This window comes from Haliotis rubra, unplaced genomic scaffold, assembly GCF_003918875.1.
Source record: "Haliotis rubra isolate DU_JTF1 unplaced genomic scaffold, ASM391887v1 Scf208, whole genome shotgun sequence".
In the NCBI taxonomy this organism is placed as follows: domain Eukaryota; kingdom Metazoa; phylum Mollusca; class Gastropoda; order Lepetellida; family Haliotidae; genus Haliotis; species Haliotis rubra.
In genome coordinates, this window is record NW_025766092.1 from 931,659 (window position 1) to 947,028 (window position 15,370).

Below are 15,370 nucleotides of genomic sequence, written 5' to 3' on the forward strand. Positions count from 1 at the left end.
TAAAATGCGTATTTCCATAAAATACTCAAAATAGAACACCATTGCCAAGTTAATTTTGAGTTGCTTATGAAGGAATATGCATGGAAAATTTAAGTAACTCAACAGCATAATAACATCCAGTAATTTCTCGATGGTTCCATATCATCATGTGTTACTTGAACAGATACTATTTTCCTAACTGAACACACACATCACACGCTGAATAAAGAATAAAATAGCTGTTACATCTCACTCATTGTTAATTAGGCAAGTACATTGCTGCTGCAAATGCAGATACAAATTAGTAGTCACCTGAAAGAAGGTTAATTACATTATTTTAATTCTTTAAAAATATGTCCACTCTCTGGTGTAAAATACCCATTAGCCTTGAGACAAGTTAATACACTGAGTGCTGAAAGAATACTATCAGTACGCAATGCCAATGATGATATGTGTAAATGCTAAAGGCATTATCGGGTGCTGTGTTAATCATTTCTGCACTAGATAAACCACTGACAGAGAACATCAACATGCAGCATTCCACCCCATCAGGACATGACGTCATGCAATTGTCATGTCAGTTTACCTGCCCTTCCAAGTTAGCCAAAACTCTTATAGGTTTGAAGGACATAACATCTGCAATATGAAACCAGACATTTATTGTCTCCTAGTTTCAATACTTTTATAAACTGTTTGTGTTATGTGGGCCTGATGGATTTCCAAGGATGAATGGCATCAGCAAAAACACCCAGTATATTTAAGACTACAATTACAAAGATGAACTGAACTGGTGAACAGCTAGGTGGGCATGATCTTGCGTGTGATATAACTGTATGTACCAATAGTGGTCAGATATCTGACCAAAGTTGTCCTGGCATATACCCTCATGTGAATAACTTATGTGTGGTGGGAACATATTCACAGAAGATAGAACAATAATCAAAAAACAAATTTGTACGTATTTATATCATGACCACAAGATTATTTGACAATTTGGGATTTTAGGATAGGTCCAATTATTATATGATATTTGTATCGCGCCAATATCCAGCTCAGCTCAGCTGCTCAAAGGTGTTTTTCCCTCAATCACAGGATGTCAATCTCAACGGCACACCATATTTTACAATCTGAACTCACTGGGGAGCATACAACTCTTGCAGCCATTTAGGCATACCAAATTAATGTGGCTTTCCCATCCTTACGAGGTACCCATTCACAGCTGGGTGGACTGGGACACATAATCACAGTACTTTGTCAAAGTTTACTGCACGTTGCTGTACCCGCAACTGGGTGTTTGCATGTATTCATGTGGCCACCATCTGGTCATTTTCCAACGGATTTGTGGGTTCTTTTAAGTGCACAGGGCTGTGTACTATACACTAGGGGTTGTGACAACACTAAAAGAGTCTGCACACACTGATTTATGATTCCAAGGTTTTTACACACGGTCACAGGTGGGCTCGATCCTGGCACCTTCAGCTCGCTAGATCACCAGCATGGCACCTTAGATCGCTCTCGCACCGCGCCATTGACAAACAGCAAGTGTTGTCCTCCCAATGATGTATCAATGTAGATATGACAAAAGCTTTTGTTTTATTGCATACAAATTATTATTTACATATGATTTCTGTTTTCCATTGTCTAGGACACATAGCAAGAGTGATGAGCTGGACATGTCAAACCCAAAATGAACTGGGTGATTTGCACTTTGAAAGTTGGTAAGTAATAGTTATATCAAGAAATATATTTTATGGATGACAACTTCTTTGTTCTGTTAGGATGAAACATTACGGTATAGACCCCTATAGCTTGGTCAGATCTCAAGTATGCTGAACTATTCAAAATATTATGGGATTTGGTCATGTAATCAAGTGTGGAGGTCCTCTTTGTGGCAATTTTAAAAAATTGTCATTTTGTGCATGGATCCTTTGACTCAGAAATGAATGAAAATAACATTAAAATAGAAATCGTCATTAACCCTTTTTTTGTGTCACTGAGGAAACTTTTCTATTGGAATTGAAGAATGTATTTCAATAATTTTGACTTTGTCATGAAGACATGCTACTTTGAAGAGGGAATTTGTTTCAGCAATGATTCACATGTCAATGAAGGGTGGACATAAGGATAAGCTACTCTAGCCATGTCAGGTACCTTACAATGTCTGATTTATTTTATTAGCTACATTAATCAACAGTCACACATAGAAACTCAATGACGTTATCACGAAACAATACTATGAATCAAACCATTACTAATCAAAAGATTTCAATACGTCATTCATATAAACATTGGAAGCTTTGTATAAAATATCATTATCATGTTAAACTCTCATGGGGATGTAATCAACAAGTATTCATAATTAGAATGAGAAAAAATGGAGACTTTGTTCACAGTAAACCACTGAGACAATTCAGAGCATGAAAACATCACAAGATTGTAAGAAACTTAAGAATTATCAGTGTTGGGTGGTATGTTTGAAGTGAGAGAATGGTTTTACGCCACTTTTAACAATATTCCTGCAATATCAAGGCAGGGGACACCAGAAATAGGCTTTACACATTGTAGCACGAGGGGAATCGAACCCAGGACTTTGGCGTGACAAGCAAACACTTTAACCACCAGGCTACCCCATTGTCCCTGGCATGTTTGTATTGCAAAGTGGTTCACTTAAACCATAATAACCACTCTCATTTGAAATCACTGAATATGAGTGAGTTTCAGTGCCTCTATTATAGTCTGTTTGCAGTGAAAACGTACCGATGAATTTCAATGTAAACAAAAAAGTAAATCGAATAAAGTGGAATTATAATTGCGAATCCTCTTTATTTTCACCTTGCCAAATGAGCATTAAAATCTCAGAATTTTATTCATCTTAGGATAAAAGTTGTTTAACAAACGATCATAGTTTAAAATCGCTATTATTGGTTTGTATTATAAGGGTGTATGCACATTGAATGAAACACCGAGAACAAGTAGAGTTGGTCTAAGTTAACGCTCATCACGAACCGCACGTGCATTTGTTTCACTGTTCCAACATCTGAAAATCTTTAAACTAAATGTAATGAACCTCAAATGAATGTTATAAATTAATAAATTAAAAAAATCACTCACTCACTCAGTCTATCCTTCCCTCCCTCATGCTAACTAAAACTTTGCCTCAGTCTATCAGTTCAGTTTCCCAGTCAATTTCATGATCGGGATTATTCATAATGTGTGAAAACTGCAGTTTCCCAACACATTATGAATAATCCCGATCATGAAATTGTCTGGGAAACTGAAGTCCTCGCAAAAAACATCAGTGACTGGCGGAAACGCAAGTTGATTGAAGCTATCTTCATCAAACGCACAAAACCAGCAATAAACAGGGATCAGGGTGTCTACCTCCCAAATGCATGGTACATAAAACAATAAGACAATACCCTACCCTCGTCACTGTTCCCATGTATAAACCATAATTTCTATGTATACACTGCTATAACTTTACATTCTATACATTTATAAATAAGTCTCTGTACATTTCTAAATCAATCAACAATTTTGTATAATAAGTATTGACATTTTATGTATTCATTATAGCATGTATTCTATCATCCCTGTTAGCTGTATCTATTGACATCCACATGTATTGCGTCGTCATAGCATTGTGACGTCACGGCCAGAGTTAACAGTAACTGTTCAGTTTTACCTGATGATGGGGCCAGAACAAGCCCTGAAACGTTGTACTCAAGAATAAAAAGAAGATGTAACCCAGAAAAATCTCTATGTTCATCAACCATTACTTTTGTCAAATATTTATATGAGTGAGTGAGTTGAGTTTTACACTTATCAATTTTCCAGTAAAATCACCGTGGGGGACACCAGAAATTGGCTTCACATATTGTACCCATGTGGGGAATCAAACCCGGGTCTTCAGCGTAATGAGCAAACAGTTTGACGGTTGGCCTCCCCCAACCCCCCAAATATACATGAAGTATACATTATGATCCAAATGTAAATGACTGACCAAAACCTACCTGTGGTGACTCTACAAACAGATACTCTTTGGACTTACACATAACCATGGGTTTGGCTGGTGTGCTGCACACAAATCACTCTAACTACAAACATGACATGCAGTACATTTCTATTTATTCTTGGTATTGAACATTGTGATCAGAAAAGCTGTTACCATGGAAACAAACTTAAAAGTGTAAAAAACATTGATTTTCGTGATTAGATATGTGTACATATATATTTATCATTGGATATTGATAGATCTTTGAATGAGTTTATATGCTTTGTCTGGCTATGATCCAGGGCTGACTCATGAGGGTATGTAATGTTACCTACTCAGCGGAACTTGTAATTGACTGACATGTAGCAACTGTATACATAGAGATCATTACTATTGTAATAAGGTTTGTTACTGTCAAAGTTATCAGATTTCCTCTTAATTATGTCTTGCTTGTCATGAAATGTCTTGGCCAATATGTTGTTCTGCCAGGGTTTGGAGAGGATACCTGGCCAAGGCGACTGATAGCTGGATGACTGACTCCTGGAAACCTATTCCTCAGGGAAAAATGACAGCCTTCCCCGAAGCTGACCAAGAAGAAACCTGACCCAAAAGAAAACTGACCCCGAGAAAGAAACTGACCAACATGGAAAACTTAAAACCCCAACTACCGGAATTCTTTCACCGGAGAAGTACTCCTAAGGAACAAAGTACACACCAATTATGAAACATACAACTGTATGGATGACAACCTTGCTCTATGCAATAGAGCGATGTAGTCATCCATAATGTTGTATGTTTTGATGTAGACTCTTACACCATTATCTAGCTAAAACTGTTAGCTTGATTACTGTGTAAGAGTCTACATGAAACATATGCAATAAATAAAATATGCAATAAAATCCATACAGTATGCAATAAAGACTCTTACACCATTATCAAGCTAAAACTGTTAGCTTGTCATCCATAAATTTGTATGTCATCCATACATTTATGTTTCATTTGACTCACCAACTTCTAGAATACAAATCAAACAATTACACCAATTGTATTGGAGATTTAGTGAAAAAATAGACATATAAATATTTTGAAAAGTGTTTTGATTGTGACTCAAATACTGTGTTTGTTGACAAAAATTTCTGTTTTTTATTAGGGAAACAAATTCCAAAGCACCAGGTGTGCGTTTACTTTCTTTTGTAAATTAGTTAATATATATATATATATATATATATATATTCTTTTCACCCAGGGGCTCATTATTTCCTGCAGTGGCTGTGATGACCACAATAAATTTCCAACTTAAACCTCATGAACACATTTGGGTGTATGAGACGTATCAGTTTCATTGGTTTCTAAGGAGAAAAGGTTTATGACATTGGCAGGAGACAGACAGAAACAGGCCATGGCACAAGCTCCATCAATTTAGCTGCAAATATATTGCTGAATGAAACACAGTTTTTTCACATATTTGCGACAAGGTATGAAACATGACATAAATCAATATGTAATTAATGACATTATAGCATGTGTGTGCTATTTGTTGTTATGCTATGCGTGTCTCAGTCAGTAATGTTCCAGCTAGTGATTGATGTAATGAGTAACTATGCATGGCAATGGGGCATGTTGACATGCCATCAACCATGCTATCAAATCTTTTCAGTCGTTTCTTTTATACAATGAATAACATATTTATTGACAATTCGACATTGAAAACTCAAATCCTTTGGTCTCCGATTATTCAGCTATGGAGCTCCAAAACTCTAGAACCAACTGCAACTTGTGATCAGACTTTCTCCCTCTGTTGAAGCTTTCATAAGTTCTGTATTAACCTTCATTTTTAGAAAATTTTACAAAGTCTAATATAAATCTTCAGCCACTTGACAGTTTCAATCAGTTGCTTGTTCTTGATATTGTAGCGCTTTGAGCAAACTTTATGTGTGGAATTCAGCGAGACAAAGTACACAAATTATTTTATTATACATGTATAACATCAGAATTCATGATAGAACTGAGGCCAAATGTATGTTTGTTAGTATCTATAGATATTCAAGGTCAGTGTGCACAAGTACATCTAAAAATAAATTTTGGGGAAAGGGTTTTGAGCTCGGTACATTATAACTCTATGTTCAGTAAAACATCCATGACATAACCTTAACATGACCAAAATTACCATGAAAGAAGAAAACAATGGGCAGGTACATGATTTTCAGAATCAAAGTGTTTTTCTGCCTTGCAAAGCTTAGTGTGTACTGCACACTCCGATAATGTTCATTAAATCACATTGTCAATTTTGAGACCTGATGATTATTTCAGTTTAAACCCATAAAGCATTCATATGTGATATTTATTCTAATTTTGACTGAAAACATGGATATAATACTGAACACATCATCCAGATACCAACTCATACTGAATGACTTGCAATGTACCAATGACCATGTAACAGGGAGGACACTGGAGGATGAAGTAGCAGGAAGAAAAGATGCTTTCTCCAGCCATCTATTTGTTAAACAATGGGGTTATTGTTTATGAGTCAACTTTCACAAACAAAAGACTTTCTGTTCAAGTTTAACTGGGGCGGTGGGGTAGCCTAGTGGTTAAAGCGTTGGCTCGTCACGCCCAAGACCCGGGTTCGAATCCCCACATGGGTACAATGTGTGAAGCTCATTTCTGGTGTCCCCCGCCGTGATGTTGCTGGAATATTGCTAAAAGCGGCGTAAAACAATACTCAGTCAGTCAAGTTTAACTCTTCATAAAAAAGTGATAATTGATTATCTTAGATTCTTAAGAAGAATAGTGAATTCCTAACAAAAAAACATATATCCTGCTTCCACTTAGTGTTATATTGAGGTACAGGCCATAAAATAATCTATTACATGTTCTTTGATCGGAAAGATTGGTTTTCAAGAATTAACGTCTTGTAGTTTAACTCTAACGCAGATGCAGAAATGCGTCAAGATCCATCTTCTAATGGGATTGTCATCAAGGTGGATGCTGGTATATACCTGTACCATGAACCACTGCATGTGTCAAGGCTAAGTTGATCACAGCCATGTTACAATGATGCCAATAACCTTGTCGTCCCTGTCAATGCAGAATGAATGTTAATGCTGTGGTATTGACTACTATATAATGAATCCACTTACTATATACACTGACACTATGGGGACTAGGTCCGGATGTCTCACTTGTCTGTTAGCACCCAACACTCTGATCTCTCTGATGTCACGGTATATCAATATATGTACTATAATAACTTCACTGTACAACATGGTTCTGGATAAGATGTGTTCCCTTTTAAAAATGTTAGTAGCTCGTGAATTGGGGGCAAATAGTCAGTTGTCATTACTTTTGCCGTTTAGCTTGTAAAATATACAATCACGCTGAGGTCATGTCAGGTTGAATCTAAAATGTGAAACCATCTCCATAAGAATGTGGAATGTTGGTCTGTCTATTAATGGGGAATTACTGGTTCTGCTTTTCTATTCATTCTGGCAAATTTCACTATGTCAGTTTGTGTATTGCTAATGCCAAACCCATAATGATATGTGTTTTTGAGTCATTAGATGAAGTTAAACATATGTGTCTTATCAATATAATGATAAACAGATAAGTTATAATATATGCTTCTGCATTTCTTTTTGGACATTCTATTTTTTGTGATGACAATTTGACTCATTTGACTTTCAATCACCCATATACTATATACCATATATAGTAGATGAAAAAATAAACTAATAACATTGAAATCTGATCAGCATTTTTTGTCTTCAACCCAGTTTGCCATTTATATGTTTCACATGTTACACATGTTACACAATGTTACATAATGTTACAGTTTTCTTCCCACCTTCAGTGACTACAAAAGAGAATGATAGTTGATGTCAGGTGAATCTTCACTAGATAATCCACCAACAACTACAATCACTATTATTAATAAGACTCTATACTGACTAGGACATCTTACCCTATGAATCACATACTACAGATAAATCATTTTCACCTTTTTCACATTTTCACCATAAATCTGTTATGCTCTAAATAATTGAAAATAATCAATTACATGGATTAAGCATCTAGTTCATAATCATTGTCACATGAGATTCATATCCCATTCAGTACGGCTGCATGGAATTACTGATTGATTGAAGAGATGTCATTTGTGGGATGCTTGACAACATAATCCTCTTTATGGTTGAAAGTGGAAAGATTTATTGCCCAAGGTTTCATTTTTTGTAACATGACATTTCACCTGATGCTGTCAGTAAACTGACCAGAGTACAATTATTTACTCATTCGGTCATTCATTCATACACACACCTTCCCATACCCCCATCCCCCTCCAACAAACTTCTTACTTCAATACATGGAGGGATATGTGTACAAAACTGCTTTATCTGTACAATTTGAAATGTTCATATATAATGCAATAAAAATTTTTTTATTTTTTTTAAATTGACCAGAATATATAGGCAGTCATAGGACATGGTATGTCAGCTGATGCTATGAACTGGGATATTTAACTGAATTGCATATGTAGAAAATCTTAGGTTGTACTTAGTAGTACTTATGTATGCTTGACATTTTCTAGTTTTAAGTAATACATACAGTGTAAAAGGTCAGACATATGCAACAATGGACAAAAATACTTCAATTATGATTTTTTGTCATATTCTTCATATACAGCCAATGAGCAACACGTTCACTTTAAGCAATATTCCAGCACTATCCCAGTAGGGCACAACACACAGATGGGCTTCACTCACATTACCAATGTGGTGATTCAAACCCAGGGGTAATGGGCCTTCAACCACATGACTACCCAGTCACCCCCTTGATATGTGATACAGGAGTATAACTAGTCAAGTCATAGTAAATAGCCCATGTTGACAATACCATACAGCAACATGTGGAACAAAACATAACAAAACATGTGTAAGACAAATATTATGCGAAACCCTCCTGGCCCTGTCCAAAGGGACCTAACTTCACTGCATCTGGTTTTATCTTAAACATTAGGAGCCTTCATTCCACCCTCTTCCCACCCCGTCGAACAGAAATGCAGCACATCTACACATGTTTATACCCCTAAAATATCTTTTCAGTGTTAACTCATGAAATGTATGTTGTTAGTGTTCTGGGCCCAATTCCACAAAGCGATCGTAGTGCTACGACAGTCATAAGTCTATGTTAAAGTTTGGGAGTTACGACCATCATAGCGCTATGTTCGCTTTGTGGAACGGGGCCCTGAATTCTAAACTGGACACATTTGAAAATTGGCTTTTGAATTTTATTAATCCTAGATAAAAATGAAAAGTTGAAAAAGTTCTAACCTGATGAAGAATGTTTTCCTATTTGACCAATAGCTGACTTACATGTTCACAATACAGCTGTTTCACATTGAAATCCATCATCTGACGAGCACTCATCAAAGCCCAAAATGAAATCAAACATTTGAAACATAATCTCTATGTACAGGTCCTAATTATTGAGACAATCCCATGACTTCTGCTGTGAATAACATAGTCTCACCTGTACGTGACTTCTGTGTTGCCTTGACTACAACATCCATCCTTTAAGTCCCATCTGTGATAGTGCCTCCATCTATGCTCACCTTGAATGTATATACACAGCCTTTTCCCCTCAGCTCATATACTGCTAACCACCATGTGTTCTAGCCTCGACGTAGCTCCGACCTTTCTCACATCAATATAACGTTTAATTACGTATTTGCCCTCAGACGACTGGCTCGATAATAACCCACCCACCAAACACCAGTGTATGTACTCTGCCTTTATATATGTTGCTTGATCTTTCCAATAACGGCCGAAATAATTTAATAACATTGCTGCTATCTGAATAATCATTACATTTGGCACCGATGAGCGATGCGCGGAAAAACACTAACATGACGAAATAAATGCTGATCTAGGTTGTCGATGATCAATTTAATGTTATGTCCCGCTGATGAGATTGATAAAAACACTATCTATTTATTCCGTTTCGGCTAGGATAATGCGGCTTTCAGAGATAGGATTTTCCAGCAGTTCAGTCGTTGATGACAGTTATAATACATCTCGTAAATGTCATGCTGTGTTATCAAGGTTATCAAGCTGGCTTGATCAGTGTTACAGATATGGGGTTCTAGTGGTACCAACTGTGAAGTTTGTAAACACTGTTATCTCACGATTAGCCAGGAGGGCCACATTACACTGTGGCATTTCATTCTAGGATTTGGCTCTTAGCAATTGTGTTTAGAAGTAGATTTTGTTTTAAGGTGATTGCAAGAGTTGCATCTGTGAAACAATATGCTCATTAAGCAATAGATATTGCTTATTAATGATTTTTGATACAAAATAATTATATATCTGTGTATTCATTATTTAAAATTAGATAGAGTACACCTTGATGCAGCTTGAAATATCCTGATCTTGTTGACTTATGTCCAAAAAATATATACAAATGTAGCTATCATGCGATCATCATAATTCAAAACTCACATTTTCAAGATGATGAACTTTTTAAGCATGGCTGATGCAACCAGAGAACAATGAACTTGTACAGTTCATTAGAATTACAAAGTTCATGTGATCTTTGTGGTGAGACTTTTATACTTCAATGGTAAAATATTTCAGTTACAACATTCATAATGGGAAATGGGCCTGTCATATAAAGTGCCGCAATTGGCTGTGCAGAGTTGCCTCCCTTCGGCATGTCAGAATCCTATAAGCATGGGTTAAACTCCTGGCTTGCCCTGATTATGTTTCCAGATTTGTCAGCACCTCGTTCATGTTTTTACCAAAGTAAATGTCTAAGATCTACATCACAAAAATCTTTCCTCCCCATTTGGCTAACACACTGTGATATAACTGTTCGAGGCTGTGTTGAACCTAACTCCCTCACTCACTTACCATAGCATTCATACAAACAAGTCACTGAATCAAGTAAGCCAGTTGTAGGCCAGGGTTTACCTGTGTCTATCTACTTATGTTTCTATGTTTATTGTTTAACACAAGACTCATCTATATTCCAGCTATATGACCCCGGCCTGCAAATATTCAAATCTGGACCAGACAATCCAGTGATTGATGTTGTGGGCAATGATCCACACTGACACACAATAAACCAAGTGACCATGCAAGTCTGACCACTCAATCCATTCGGCCTCTTACCTCCAGCATCACCCCCTGGAGACCAGTTCGTCTCTTGATGGCTATATAATGATGCCATATAGCAATATTCCAGCAATATCATGGTGGGGATACCAGAAATGGGCTTCACACATTGCACTCATATGGGGAATCAAACCTCAGTCTTCAGCAAGATGAGCCAATGCTTTAACCACTAGGCTATTCCACAGCACCCTGATGCCATAGAACTATAGCCAGACATGGACAGTGTAATCTGTGACATACTGCTGATTGAGAATAAAAATAATGTTACAATTTATTCTGCATACAACTGAAGTACTCTGATTAAACAAACTCATATTTTGGGTATCTTGTTTCTAGATTTTATGTGCATAGGATGATATATTTCCATCTAAAAAATGCCAATGAACACACATCTGTGAAGTATATTTGTTATCAATGTACACACAATCACACCTCATTGTTCATTGTTTACAAATTGCTTGCTTTTGTATTTGGTGCTATGACATTTTCTGTTTTGAAATAGAAATGTAATGGATATATATGTTTTTTAAAATATAACCCTTTTGGACCTTGGACTTAAAATGGTAATGAATGGAAACTTGATCTCGTTACTATATGGCTGGAATAATGCTGATGTGACCTAAAGCCCAACTCAACTCAGCTCATTGTTTACAGGATTCACCAATGTATTGATTCATTCAAAGTTACCTGTCACAACACATTTCACAATATACCCTCCCATGTATCTATTCATTTGTCACTTCAGTATTGATTTTTAATCTTGCAATAACCTGTGCTGACTCTTACTGATGCAAAATAAGCCTTACCAGCTGTTGTGAAACACATGCTGAATCTCATTGCATAATATGCTACTGGAGAAAGTTGGATGACTAATTCACTACTTTTAAAGCTGTAAATGATCAGAGTGAGCGAGTGAGTGAGTGATTTTGGTTTCACGCTGCTTTTATATTCCAATATTCCAGCAATATCACGGCAGGAGACACGAGAAATGGGCTTTCTAACACTTACTCAATGTGTGTAATATTGATATGGGCAGTGGTAGTGGTGCATTTGATGTTCCACTACACTAAATCAGAATCACCTGCTCCCTGAGCGAGTACAGTATGTAAACAACTGAACAGACAGAGACATGTGACAGCTGTGATTGGATGAAATGGTGTATGATTTTAATGTTTTTTTAAAAGCAAATCCATACAGTAATTAAAACTGACCACAATTTTAAGTATTTAGTGCTGTCATCTTTATCACCAAGACTTATACTTATTGTGTACAGATATTTTCCAGTAGGTGACATTTGGTGCGGAACTGGGGTTGATGTGTTAAGCTTCCTCTGCTCGGAAAATTGGCAGGATAAGTTAGCCGGAATTTGTGTTTTTATTGTAGTTTAAAGGCCAGACTGATGTGTACATGGAATGGATGTCTACAGCCTGGATGATTTAACAAAAATATAACGTGACTATAGAAGTCTATGGGAAAACATTTGGTGTTAGCTTTGAGCAATGTGCTGTATGTAACTCTTGTGGGTACCAGTGATTTACCATCACACAAAACCTGGTGGTGTGTATCTTCATTATGGATTTATGTGTCAATGTATGCAACAAAAAGTATATAACTATTACCACAAAGTATGAAAAAGAATTCTTAAATGAATTGGATCATTCACCTTAAATCATTTTCATGACACTCTCAGATACCTTCATCATCAGAAAATGACCAGAATATTCCATTGGGTGTACAAGGGATAATTACATGAATAGAAACCCAGTGACGACACAAGACACAAGGAATGAACAATATAGGATTGTCATGAGCATAAACCCCTGAACCAGTGATGCATGAACTCTGGCTGCAGTGCATCCTGACACGAGGAAGCTGGTGCCTGCCAGTTGAAGATAAAACACAAATAGCATATAAACAATGCACTCTAGGCTGTAGAAGGTAAGAGCATTAATAAGCCAGGGATTAATCAATATGTGTCCTGTAATTACTTGACTTGAGAGGAAAGTATACACTTGATAGTGCCTCTTCAAAGTAGGAGTCATTTTTCTAGGTTGGAGAAAAGGTAGATAATGAATAGATGGTGAATCTGGAAGTCAAGTTGAAACTAGTTTGTCCTGTTATATACAGCTTGGGCTGGATATTCATATCATAACCATATAATTTTTAAATGTGTGTTTGTTGTTTCATGCCTCTCTCAGCAATAATATAGCTAGATGTTAGCTGTAAATAATCAAGTCTGGACCAGAAATTCCAGTGATTGACATCATGAGCCTCAGTTTAGTCGATGGGGATACAATGACATGCCAAATAAGCGAGCCCGACCACCCGATCTCGTTATTTGCCTCTTATGACAAGCATGGATTTCTGAAGACCAATTCTAACCTGGATCTTCACTAGTCTTTGATACAGAAACAGATACAGATAAATGATAAAACTGTAACATTTGAGAAATGTAAACGTGCAGATTTGATGTATATTTGTTGTGGTTGAATGAATATTACTTACACCATCAGTATATTTGCATACTGTATGCAAACTCTTTTCTCATGTAGAATTCCCAAGTCTCCTAGTCACAGGACCCTTTCTTGATCAATATGCCATGAGGCCGGAGATTGGAACAGGGTCTAGACTTTAGACTAACATTGTTCTTACTCTGTGTTAAATTGTCTTTTGACATGAACAGGAAGGTGCCCAGAGAATATATAGACAGTGTGTACACTTCCGTGCCAGACTTTGGATGTTTTTTGCACAGGGTATGTATTTATGAGGTTAAGACATGAGACAAGGAAGGACATGAGACAAGGCAGGACATGAGACAAGGAAGGACATGAGACAAGGAAGGACATGAGACAAGGAAGGACATGAGACAAGGAAGGACATGAGACAGGTAAAACACCAGTGTTGCCTGAATATATGACACGTTTATATGGATAACAACTTCTTTTTATCCTTTACATGATGTTTCAGAGCTAATTCTTGCTCCTTCATCAGGTGAATGATTCTAATGTATTGATATCCATCCTACTTCTAAATGCCATTCAAGAACATCAGTGTTGCCTGCTGAAGCAAGGAAACAAGAATTGGCTTGGTATGATAAATAGTAACCCTGAAGTCATTGAGCAGTATTTCAATCATCTCATAGCTTACTTTGGATGAAATTTATAGTCAGGTTCTTGACAGACCAAGGAATCATGATCAAATCTGATTCAAACCATGGATCAGTAGGTCCTCACAGCTAAGGGAGTCAGTAGAGTGAGTGAGTGAGTGGGGTTTTATGCTGATTATAGCAATATTCCAGCAATATCATGGCAGGGGACACCAGCAATATCACGTCAGGGGACACGAGAAATGGGCTTCACACATTATGCCCGTGTGGGGAGTCAAACCCATGAGTCAGTAGAGAGTTGTGGCACCAGTGCACATTTTACCCATCAAAGCAGACAGACTGAGTATTATAACCTGCCGATAGTTACGCATGTGGATTCTTACAATGAGTCAGTTAAGCAATCTTACATCATGTTCTTTCTGAGAAGAATATCACATCATCTACTCTTCATGACACTGAATTAATAACATCTGAAAAATTGGCTGTCTTTACTGAAGTTTCTCTGTTTTTCTTCATGTCTTTCTCTTAAAATATATTCAAGCATGAGAATTGGTCTTTAGCAACCCTTACTCGTAGTAAGAGGCAACTAAGAGGATTGGGTGGTCAGGTTCGTTAACCTGATTGACACATGTCATCATATCCGAATTGCATAGATTGATGCTTATAATGTTGATCACTGGGTTGTCTGGTCCAGACACAATTATTGACTGCTGACATATAACTGGAATATTGCTGAGTTAAGCAAAAAGCAAGCACACCTAAAATACCAATAATTAATATAAAGACTTACAGACTCAGAACTCAAATTACTCATGATCTGTACCCATGAATGAAGGCTTTCAGCTCAAAGCTTAAACCATTCTTTCTCAGGAAAGATATTAAGCCAATCATTAATTCATCATGTTAGCCATCCTCAAATTACCTAAATCAGTGGATTGTGACTACGTGGGGTAGATATATAATCTGGCAAGATACTTACCATTCTGCGAGCTCCTCAGGCTCCTGAAAGGGAAGAACAATGAGATAGATCTGACAAGAGAGCTGGAGATGTTGGTGACAAGTATTATCAAGAGGCCTGGAGCCTGGACCATTCTTCATTCCCTGTAGAAGTTTGTGTTG

At 36.9% G+C, this 15,370-nt stretch overlaps 1 long non-coding RNA gene across 1 annotated transcript; it reads left to right on the forward strand.

Moving 5' to 3' along the window:
- Positions 1–11,192: 11,192 nt before the first annotated feature.
- Positions 11,193–14,540, forward strand: LOC124276322. Its single transcript, XR_006898517.1, has 3 exons — positions 11,193–11,225; positions 14,390–14,392; positions 14,482–14,540. It is a non-coding gene; the product is annotated as an uncharacterized LOC124276322 (long non-coding RNA).
- The last annotated feature ends 830 nt before the right edge of the window (positions 14,541–15,370 follow it).